The 12114-nt window shown below is 45.6% G+C and overlaps 1 pseudogene across 1 annotated transcript; it reads left to right on the forward strand.

Annotated features, from left to right (window-relative positions):
• The first annotated feature begins 7750 nt into the window (after nucleotides 1-7750).
• LOC306954105 (histone H2B 5 pseudogene) lies at nucleotides 7751-8131 on the forward strand (annotated as a pseudogene). Its single transcript has one exon. The product of its transcript is annotated as a histone H2B 5 pseudogene (transcript).
• The last annotated feature ends 3983 nt before the right edge of the window (nucleotides 8132-12114 follow it).

The raw sequence follows: 12114 nt of genomic DNA on the forward strand, positions 1-12114 counted from the left end.
CTCTTCAGTGCTGGTCTAGTGGTTGTCACCAAGTCTGCAGCAGAGAGCTCTTTGCGCTGCAGCCTGATGTAAATATTGACTTATCCCTAATTATGCTTTGATTTCTTTGGAGAGTGATTGCTTTTTTCAGCTGGTAGTGGCTAGCACGTGTACTCCTTTTGACAATGATGCTAGTCTCAGTGTTAGAGCTGGATTAAAACACCACTTAGAATTCCATTTGCAGGCAGGCTGTGGAGTGTGGAATTTGGGTGTGAGCTGAACTGAAATGCATTTTTCCAGTGTTTCTGGGGAAGTGCAAGCCCTTCAACCCCATGGCTGCTCAGTCAAAGCAGAGTGTCAGCCTTGGTACCCATATCACATGTTGAATGGGAACAAGTGGTTGCAGACTTCTCCAAAACTCTGGGCCTCTACAATGGGTGGGAAAGAAAGGAAGAAGGGACAATAACAAAAATAACAAAGAAAGAAGAAAGCAAGGTGAAAGGCTTCTCTGCTTTTTGATGGCAGCCCAGTAGCCTGGCAGTATGGAGCAGAAGGAAATTGCTTGGTTAATGCAGAGTAGCTGCTTACTACTCTGTCAGAGCCATATCCTAGGGATCCTTTCCAAAGAAATCAGATTTGAACTATCAACATGGGTTGACAGTGATAGGAAAAGGGGGAATGGTTTTAAACTGAGACAGGGGAGGTTTAGGTCCGATATTAGTAGGAAGTTTTTCACTCAGAGGGTGGTGACGCACTGGAACAGGCTGCCCAAGGAGGTTGTGGATGCCCCATCCCTGGAGGCATTCAAGGCCAGGCTGGATGTGGCTCTGGGCAGCCTGGTCTGCTGGTTGGCGACCTGCACATAGCAGGGGGTTGAAACTAGATGATCACTGTGGTCCTTTTCAACCCAGGCCTTTCTATGATACTATGGTACGATTCAAAGATATAGACTTCTTAATTTCTCCTCTCTTCTCCCTCCATCTCACACCACTTTCAGGTAAAGTTTTCCATATCTCATCTCCAGCATGAAACTATTTGTGAACATTTTGAAACAGTTTATGGTCAGTTCTTATTGCAGGGTTTAACTTAAACAATTATTTTGTCCTTCATTTTCACCCTGCTCTGTTTCTGGAGAGCAGCCAGCTCCCTCTGAGTGCCGTTTGCTGCACTGTGCAAGCCGTGCTCTCCTCATCCCCTGCCCTAGGAGAGGCTGTCCCTGTACCTGCAGCTGTGACCTCCAGTGCTCTTCGACTGGGGGCTGCGGTAATGCGATCTGCTGGTTGCAGCAGAAAGGTGTCAGCAGCCTTGGGCTGCGTTGCTGGTCTGTTCCTGCCTGCTGGGAGCTCTGGGGAAGGATGCTAGTCTTCCTTTCCCTGCAGTGACAGTCACACATCTTCCTTTTACAGTGAAATTGCTGTAAATTGCCCAATTTGTTATTAATGTACACATAGCAGTGTTTTGAGTACCTCGAAATCTGACATGTGTAGCTTGTGGCATGACAGACCACTTTCAAATGTACCTGTTTGGTTTACAGATTCAATGCTCGATGTCTGCATTTGCACATTGCACTCCTGGACTCCTGTGTTTTACATTGATGATAAAGCAGCTTTCACATATTCTTGACTTTTTCATTAATTACATGCTTTCCAATATTATTTTTTCAATCATTTTCAGGAAATGCTGAAATGTGGAGGTGCAGGCACAGTAACTGCAGGACTATAATTGAACTTGGAGGCTCTCATTTGGAAGGAATGTGGGTCATGATTGATTACAGCTGCACAAAGCACATCCTTGCTCAGCTGCATCTCTGCACATAGAGGAGAGTTTGTGATACTTACTGTTCTGTTGAGCATAGACTTGTATACATGGCACAAAGGTTCACAAAAAGGTTTCGTCTGTGCCAGAGGAGACTGGTAGTACTTCTATTTTGATGTGCCCACCATTCTTAAAACGTTCATGACTTTACATGTTATTCCCAGTCAGGGAACATTTTGGAGCATGATCCCTGCTCTAGTGCCTTTCTGCTACGTGGGTTATCTGTAGAAATGGAGAGGTCACACAAAACTCCTGACACCTGGCAATGGGTGATGGAGGAGGAGGAGGTGCCTGATACATCTGCACTGGTTCTCACCTCGCTCCTGCAGTCACTCAGGTGGCTGTTGCTCACGGAAAGGATTTGTGGAAGAAGAGGCAAATCCCAGTAACTATGAAATTTGTAAAGAATGCTTGTGCTGAAGTTTATGTTGTGTTAATATTTTGACTTGCTGATAAACGCAAGGGATGAAGGTGAGCCTGGTTGTGTTCTCTCTTGGAGGTTGTAGTACTGAGGGTGTGGAGGATGGTTGTGATAATATATACTTCTCTTAAACCATGGCTCTTTAAGAAAGAGAGAAAGCTGACTGGAGCATAATTGTAGCAGATTGCAGTACAAGATATACTCCTGTAAACTTTTAGAGGGTATTGATCTATCAAAAATATAATTTCTCCTTTTTGTATTTGTTAGGACCTATTTTCAAGAGTGTAGAATGGAGAGATGCCAGAGCAGGTAGCTATCAAGTGATCTTTGGATGAGCAGATAAAAGTCACATTAAATAGCTTTTTTAAGTACCCACATATTTATTTGCAGCAACAAAACCCTGATAAAACACAGAGTCTGATTTTTGCTAAGTACTGAACCTCCAGCATTCCAGTGGAAATCAATGCTGTCTGCTGGTGCTGAGCATCCCTAAATATTGTACTTGTGGTTTCAGACGCAGGTTAAACCCCCACTGACTTCAGGCACTCTCAGTGTAACAACAGCAATATTTAACCTCCTGACAGCCATTCTTCTTGCAGTCCTGTGTCCCTCTGCTGCTCTGCTTGGTTCATGAATAAGATTTTATTTTCTTTAGAAATTCAGTATATGTTCCCTGCAGACAGCTCTGATCTATGGTCCTGCTCTATACTTGGTGCATAAGCATCTCTGATGTTCCCACAGTCCTGAGAAGTAATTGGAGCTTCAGTAGAGGTAGCACAAGAAATTACAGCTGTTGCTGGTGTTCAGAAATGTGTTTTCTGAAATTGTAAATGGAAATGCCTGCAAAGAAAAGCAAAGCATAGGTTACTGTAAGGAGGTTCCTGGACGGAAGTCCCAGGTAATGCGTTACCACAAGCAATGATGAGAAGCAGTCACAGGGTTAGGATGCCAGTGTATCTCTCTTTGTTACTCTGCTTGTGTTTCTTCTAAAGCTGTGGGTCACTTGGAACGTAGTGCACCTGTGTGTGGGAGTGAGCTGTAGCATTTCTTTAAATATGATGGAGGAAGGGGAGAGCTTCAGTTTTAACAGATTTTCATGGTCCAATATGTAACCATGAATCCAAATTTGGATTAAACATTTAGCCATTGAAATGATTACTTTACAGGAACAACTAAATAAAACACAGCGGAGCATGTGGGACTGGGGACGGGCACTATTATTGATATGGGAATCCTGAAATCTGCTCTTTGGCCCTCCACCTTCGGAAAAAAATCAGCTCAGATTAATCTACCTTATTCTAGGAAACTGTTTTCCTCATTACTTCAGAAGAAAGCAAGCGTTACCTCATGATCACATGCTGCACAACATGCCAAGAGAAAAATTCTTCCCAGTCCAAAACATGACTACCAGTTTTTACACATGAGGAAGCGTCACCAGCGTCTCACCATGACTCACCTCACTTCTGATCTGTTTTGCTACCTAGGCAGAGCTTGCTACCAAATAACCATAAACTACGTGCCTGTTTTCTCAGGTATCACTCTTAACAACGCAGCTGGATGAGAGGGTTCTCGTTTAATAACTGTGAGGTACATTGCAATCCATTGTAAAAGGGAGGGGATCTGCCCTTTGCAGAAATGTGCTCCAATAACAGTCATCTGCTGACATCTGGTAACTTGTTAACTGCATTTGACAGATCTGTCTGCACTCATACAAACATTTCTGAGCAGATGAAGCTATTTAAGAAACTTTTCTGCAGAACATTCTGATATTTGTTGCCCTTTGTGTTTGAGAGTAAAACTGACAGCAATAGCAAATTTCAGGTTTCTTGATGTGTGGGATTAAAGCCAAGTTTTCTTGATTTTATATCACGAGAGAAACTAAAAAATGGGACAATAATTGACCAGAACTAAGAAAACTTTCATATGTAAGGGGCAGAGTAAAGAGCAGGATCCTCTTGGCTCTTATTTATTAGAACAAGAATTAAAATAGATCATCAGAGGATCACCAAGTATCAGAAGAGTACCAGATGTCAGAAAGATGAGAGCTTCAGGATTTCCTACAAATATTCTTTTTTTTTTTTTCATCAAAACATCCCATGAACAAAGTACCGAGATAGAAATGTAGTCCTTTTGGCTGTTAGTAAATTACAGCAAGGGGGCAGTGCGGCGGGCGTGAGGATTTACAACAGATGCCACGAAGCTCATCTCAGCAGGGACAGATTCTGTGAGAGAAAAGGAGGAAAAATGTGAGTGCTGTTTCCACCTCTGCATGAGGAGAGGTCCTAAAGGCCAACAAATGGTCCAGCCCTTGTCATCCTTGCACACCACTGGTACTAACTTGGTGCTGATTTTATGGCAGCAACCCCAAAAATAAGAAAGAATTGCTGAGGGAGTCTCTCTTCCAGTCTGGCTGTCAGTGTATCAGGCATAGGAAAGATGCAGGCAGCATCAGGCTTCATATGGGATTTCTCAGCAGGACTCTTCAGATCAGAGAGGCTGCAGTGATTCATCTCTTTGAATATGTTTTCAACTCTTTTTCCTTTTAATGATGCTGAGGAAAGGGGTGTTGAGGCAAAGGTGTATCTGTCACTTCCTACCTCTCTGCTCCCTAGCAGCAGGCAGGCTGCTGCTTACAGCATAGGACTGCTGGAAGAAATACTGCAGTGGTTTTGTTGTTTTTCTGAGGAAGGGAAACAAATGCCAACAATGGTAACTGATTGACTCACAGCATAGAAAGTAAAGGAAAAACATTCCAGAAGATTTTCCTCAGAAGCCCGAATCCTTTTAAATCTCACCTTGATGATTCCAAGTGCCACTTCTTGCATGGCTGTATCCTGCTTCCCAAAGACCTGGAGTGCCTGGAGACCAGTGTCATCACCCCTCACCAGGAGTGCTTGTAGGGGTGCTGTTAGCTGCAGCATCCCATGGGAAATGGCCATCTGGGGGAGCACAACTTCTAAAGCCTGTTCTGGGTACCCGGCTTCAGTCTCCAGCAGCCACAGAATGGCTGAGGCTGGAGGCACTTTTGGAGATTGTCTAGTGCAGCTCCACCAGGACCAGCTGCTGCTGGCTGCCCAGGACTGGATCCAGTTGGGTTCTGTGTGTCCCCAAGGGTGAAGACCCCACAGCCTCTCCGATCAAGGGGTCAGCCACACTCCATGTAAAAAAGCCGGACATCGTGGCAATGCTTCTAAATGCAAAATAATAAATGTTGGTCTCTTCAGGTTTTCTTTTTGTTCTTTTTTCTTTTCCTAAGAAAGGAAAGAAATGTGATTGTTGGTTTTTTTTCCTAAGGTAGGTAATGTTTGCTCAGCAGACTGTCCTCGTGGACACCTTGGGATAATCCCACTAATTTCACCTCTGTAGCAAGGCAGTACCTGTCTGTGTGGCAGAAAAATAGCAGTGTCACCAGAGTTCTAGGTGGTACTGTGCACCATTATTGACATGATTTATTTAGCACTTAGCAACCTCAATCAGGCCCTTTGTACTGGGCATCATCCCAGCAAACTGGAAGGCAGGAAGCCAGTTCCCAAAGAAGGTATTATTTAGGCTGTTAAACTGTATGCTACAAAGAAATAGGTGGGGAAAAGCAAGGACACTGAAGCATTTGTGCTAATCTCTGAGCTTTAGCATCTTTACTCCCCTCATCACAGCTATAAATGGGAGAAAACTGAGATCCTGGCTGCACTACCCAAGGGCTTCAATGAGTTGAACAGCTGAAACTGTCCTGTAAGCATAAGAAACAGTCACGTCCATTTTTCAGTTGCAGTGTTTTTTCAGTTAGGGAATTAGCCCAAGAGAAAATGAAGAAAGTGCACAGTTATTTCTTGTCTTGGAAAAATGCCTTTGCCTTAAAAAGACTTATCTTCAAGTCTGCAAACAAGAACAGTAGGGGTTTTCTTCTCTTGAATGTTGCTTCTCAAGTAGAGGAAGAAAGGAAGAAAAATGTTGTTGTCACCAAAGGAGGAAAACACAACATCTGAGTGAACAGGTGTCAGAGTTTTGAGGTGCGTTCTGTATTTTGGGTCAATCTAGAATTTACGCATCCAAGTAACTCCACTGAGAAAACCACCAGAAAGGAATTTAGAAGGGTGGAAGAATCAAGCAGATAGATTGGTGAAAATCTTTGGAGGTTTTATAGAAAGGTAAGAAGTTGTTCCGGATGGGCATGCCTGGTTACCCCACATCCTTCTACATGTTTGAGTGACCTGGTCTGGCGGGAGGTGTCCCCACCCACAGAGTGGAAATAGATGGTCTTTAAGATTGCTTCCAGCCCAAGCTATTCTGTGATATCCACATGTGCCATCAGCCTTGATTCTCCTTTTTTTTCTCTTGTCTCTCTTAGCCAACTGACTGGCATCCATAGGTTGTCTTCGAGGGAGGTGCAGCCTCAGCAGGAGGCAGGAGACTGCAGAGCCATGAAAGACCAAGCCCTGGGGCGATGCTGGAAGCTGATCCTCCAGCATCCAGAGCCTGCAGGAGATTTGTCTTCCAAGGGAGCACTCAAGCACAAAACCTTTGTAATAAGAGACCAGGCTGCAGCACAGTTATTCCCTTGACCCACAATAAAACACATGTAAATTTGTAGGGTAGAGGAGGCATCCACTTTTATGACCTGTTTACATACCGCCCTTTTGTTACAGCACTCCTTGACGACAACAGGCAGCTAAAGGTCGAGGCTCTGCAAGCTGTGGTGGAATTAATTAAAACTCAGAGAGAGAATCCAACATCTTTGACGTAGGCTGGCCAACAGAGGCCTGCTCCCCACAAAGCAGAAAGCCCCAAATAGCCAGAAATGAAGATTCGTGAAGATTGCCTCAATCAACATGTAGCCCAAAAGCATTTTGTTTCTTCCTATCTGCATTCCTGCTTCTCTGTCACATGATTCCTGACATCTCCTTTGAGTTTCTCTAGTTCTTTACATTTTTACTAATTTCATGCTGAGAGATTCCAGTGCTTCAGCTGGTTACCTTAAAACTATGTTATTTTTATGTTCCTTTATAATACGTGATGTAAAACAGTAGCCACAAAAATATGGGCACTCTCAAACTTTTGTGGACGTGCCAAACAAAAAGTTCTGTTGGAGTTTGTAGTAGCTGTACAAAATAAACAGCCTCATAAAAAGTTGGCTGCAGTGATATCATCCAAGTGCCTCCAGCATGTTCCAGAAAGACTGAATTTAATCCATGCTGCAGTTAATGCTTTATTTGGAACTTTGGTGTCCCTCTCAGAAATACGTCCATCCCCAGCCCATCTTTACTAAGCAGATGCCAGCTGGGTCTGGGTTCAGCAGTGTTGACAAGGCCAGTATCATGGGGATTTAAACAGAAAACAACACAAAAATAATCACAAACCAGTGTGGTTCTCAGTGGCAGTTCAAAAACACTTGGATGGCGTCGTGGGGTGGTTGTCTCAGATTTGGAGATGGCACTGATGCATCTTTCAGTAGAACTATACCATAGGAGAATAAAAATGAATGTGATTTTTTGTGTTCTTTCCGAGCAGCTTCAAGAACCAGAAAAAAGAGCTCTCAGGATGCCAGAGCCAGCAAAGTCCACTTCTGCCCCCAAAAAGGGCTCCAAGAAAGCCGTGACAAAGACGCAGAAGAAGGGCGATAAGAAGCGACACAAGAGCAGGAAAGAGAGCTACTCCATCTACGTCTACAAGGTGCTAAAGCAGGTCCACCCCGACACCGGCATCTCCTCCAAGGCCATGGGCATCATGAACTCCTTTGTCAACGACATCTTTGAGCGCATCGCGGGTGAGGCCTCGCGCCTGGCGCACTACAACAAGCGCTCCACCATCACCTCGCGGGAGATCCAGACAGCCGTGCGCCTGCTGCTGCCCGGAGAGCTGGCCAAGCACGCCGTCTCCGAGGGCACCAAGGCCGTCACCAAGTACACCAGCTCCAAGTAGCCCAGCGCTTCTTCTCCGGTGGGCCCATTGAGCACAGGCACAGGTAGGCAGCTATGGTTTGGATGAAGGTCACAGCTATTCTCCATGGCGGTGGACAGACTTGGGATGGGCGTTAGGAGCTGGCTAGTAGAAGATGAGGCAGCGAACCGGATGCTGGCTTCTTTTCATTGTGAATTCAGGATGTGCTACGGGTTCCGCACGCTGCACATCAGGCGACGCTGGTGGAGGAGGCCTCTGCTTTCACATCTCATCTGAAGGGACTGGCTGCAGCATATCCAAGTTCTCCTTTGTGCTTGAAAAACATGCATGTGTGGTGCTGGCCGTGATGGCTGGCTGCTCCAGAGATATTGCCTCTGAAGTCTTCCTGTCTGCTTTCATACAGTCGTCCAAGATGGGCACCAAGAAGACTGCACTGCATCCACTCTGTGATAGTCAGGATCCATCCTGTTGTACAGCAAAACAGCCTACCTGTACAGGTCAAGCTGACATCAGCCACAGCAACCACCAGGCACAGTCCATAGACTAAAATCTGTACTGATCCAGCAGAGATCTTGCTTGGCAATGGTGTGCAAGGCCTCTGTTAAAGATGCTGTGATAATGCCATGTGCTGTCCCTCCTTGCTGCTCCTGAGGGAGGAAGCGAGCAGGCTGGTGGCACAGGCATGTGTGGCCTTACCCACCAAGATGCCAGAGCCACCAGCTGGCTCTCAGCTTGTGCCAAAGCATCTGGACCAACAAGGGCAATGGTGGAACCCGGTCATTACCTCCTCCAGCTGCTGCTTTGCCAATTCTGAGACCTATTTCAGTGTGCAAGACATTGCTAATGCTGCTTCTTCTTGGAGACTTTTTTCTGCCTGTGTGCTCTCTTCTGCCGTGTTCACTGTAAGGATGGACAAGTGGGTGCTGTCCAAGGGGCTGTGGGCAGCTCACCTTGCCCCTGCCTTCCCTGCTTCGCTCATTTGCTGGCAAGCGAAACAAAGTCAGGGCTGGGTGAATAGGTAGGGACTCTCAAAATATCACTGCATCCCACTAGTATTTCACAAATTAAATCATTCCAAGCTACTTCAGATATTCCCCATGTCTTCTCAAGATCTACAGTAAGGTGAGCAATAATAAAATCCCCATAAAGCCATAGAGATTAGTGGAGGAATGTCTCAGTTACAAGTTTAGCATGCCTGAACTGCTGGGTAACAGATAAGGAGCATGTGTAGAAATGGTGTGAAGTTGAAGCTTCCTACTCAGAACACAAAATTAGCCAACACTGAAAAAAGTCAAAATTTCTGGTAGGCTTTAGCACTTTCAGATCAAAAAGATTCATGCCTAAATTGCTTTTTGCGATTTATTCTGTAAATAAAAAGAGCAGCAAAGACACAGCGTCCAGAACTAATGCAGGTGCTGTCCGAAATTCATTGCTAATAATTGGACAAATTCCTACCCCTAAATAACAGTCTTGTGGTGCATCTCTCGTTTTCCACTACTTTTTATCTCCATCTTTTTTCTTTTCCCTTTGAGAATGATGGGGACCCTTGTTGTGTCATTTTTGAAGATGCAGAATTCTGCATGTCTGGAAGATTCAGTCACTTCCTGGCTTATAAGGATGTTGCAGAATCCAGTTGGCCTGAGCAAGGGGCTGTTTGTGGCCGTGCCACTGAGAGCGCCTCAGAAACCTGGGAGTAAGGTGAGCTCCCACATGGTCACTGTGCAGGAGCTAAGGACAGGTGGCAGCCTACTGCAGCGTGGGGTTTGAGCACCCCACCCCCAAAAATAGGCTCTCCTGCTGTGCTTTGCTCAGTGGCAGGACACTGAAGGGTTTTCAGCCACATTTCATACAGTAATTCCAGCAGGAATCACTAGCAATGTCTTTCAGAAAGCACGAGCTGTGTTTCTAGACTCCAGCATCCACAGCAAGCAGCAGCTGTATTTGGCAGCAGAAATCTGTCGCCAACCTCAACCATTTCCTCATGGCACTTTGGAAGAAACAGCTTAGCACCTCCTTTGGTTTTCCAATTAAATAGTCAAAATCAGATACCAAAGATGAAAAAGTACCTGCACTGTCGTACCTGCACTATTGAACCACCGTCACTGCCCCCTCTCCCAGCAGAAGTCAGAAAGCAGGGGTTGCAGAGGGGAAATAAGGCTGTTTCAAGGAGGAGAAATGGCAATTTAAGACTGCAGAAGTACTTGAAGGCTTAAGGGGGTTTTTATGTTGCTTAACGCCTGGTGGCTGTGACTGATCATCTCCATCCACCTATAGCTTAGGCTGTCATTTCACACATAATTTGCTCCTCACTCTCCCTTCATATCATTTTCTGTTTGCCCCTGACAACCTGAAGGAGAGGATTGAGGAACTGATCTGAGTTAAAATCAAAGTTTTTGGGTTTTTTTTTTTACTCTTGCAGGGTTCATTTTAACCCAGTTCTGGTGGCTGCTCTGTTTTGTCACTGTCACACAGACACTTGTGGCAGCAAAGGGAGGGCTGAGCTGGGAGAGGCAAGGCTGCCATCAGCTGGGACTGACTCAAAAGCAGTTGTGAAGTCAGCGGCCGTAGAGTCAAAGCACAGGTGACAAAATGAAAGCTGTTTCTCTGCCGTCTGTGCAGGCTCACAATCACATCAGTTCATTGGGAGCTATTTTGGCTGGGATGGGCTTGGACTGAGCCTTCGGGGCAATAGAAAATGGTCTGAAAGTGGAAGGATCAAAGCAGCAATTGTCCATTGACATTGATGTGGCGTGTTGTACAGGTCCTTGGTAAGGAGGTGTTCTGCAGAAAAGAGGGCTTCCTACTTGTGGGTCTGTGCTTGTTAAAAAGTTTTTTTAGCTCTGGAACTGGTAAGACAATTTGAAAATGAAAATAATATGCCTAGTCATGCTGACCCCACCTGATTCCTACTGCAGCAACAGAAGCACCTCTGGGACATTCTCATGTTTTGCCAACAAATGAAAAAATAAAAAAAGGAACTGCACTGAAGGTTGGAAGAGGAAACTGCACGGAGTAACATAACGTTGATGTTAACCCTGAGTTAGACACTGCAATGAGTTACTTGGTTTTATGTACAATTTAAGAGATAAAATTAGTTGTAATAGATCTATGTCCTGGGGAGGACTCTGCTTCCCCAGAGGGACTTCAAGACCACGCTTCACAGAGACCTAAACCTGCAGAAGAACTGGGCAGCCACGTGCATGGCCTGGAGGTTTCCTTACACTCCGAACAGATGGATCTTCAGTCAAGGATGGCAAACGAGTGGCAGCAAACAGAGGAGGAGGGTCTGTCTTGGAGGTCACTGTGTGTGACCTGAGACCTTTGTGAACCTGACCTGAGACCACCCTCAGGACAGAGGCATCCCCATGTCCCCACCACACCCAGCCAAGCTTGGCATGGCTTATGCATAGCCTGGAGCCCTCCTCCCACCACAGCATCTCCTGACACATCCAGAGCAAACTGTTTACAGGGAAAGGAAGAATGAGATATAAACCATAAAAATCATCTGCTGCTAAGATTTGGGAAGTTCCCTGGGACCAGCCCCTGGGGAGCAATCTTTCGTGCTTGCATCCATGCATGGTATCCTGCGGGCTTGTGTACACAGAGTTTTTCTGACAGTAAGTGTTACATAATGTATGGTCTGTGTTATATTACTGTTGTTTTATGAGATACATAGCAGCTGATTACCTGCTTTCTGTTAAACATATAAATAAAATGTAAATGCAGGATGTAAATGTTGGAAGCCAGGTGAGATGCAGCTCTGAGGTGCCTTTGCTTCTGCCCTTTCACAACCCCAAGCAAGCCCTATGTTCCTCATTCTGCTGGGAACATAGGGCAGTGTCCTATGGAAGGGAGCACTCCTGGGGTCATGGTGCTCGTGGACATGAGTTACACCAAACCTGTGTCCCCTTCCTGCTCCTGTGCACACAGCTGCAGGCGGTTCCTGCTTGTGGTGCGTGCTGTCCATCAGCTCTTATGTGGCCCCCAGGGGCAACACTTCCCCC

This window comes from Tetrao urogallus (assembly GCF_951394365.1).
Source record: "Tetrao urogallus genome assembly, chromosome: 1".
Lineage (NCBI taxonomy): Eukaryota > Metazoa > Chordata > Aves > Galliformes > Phasianidae > Tetrao > Tetrao urogallus.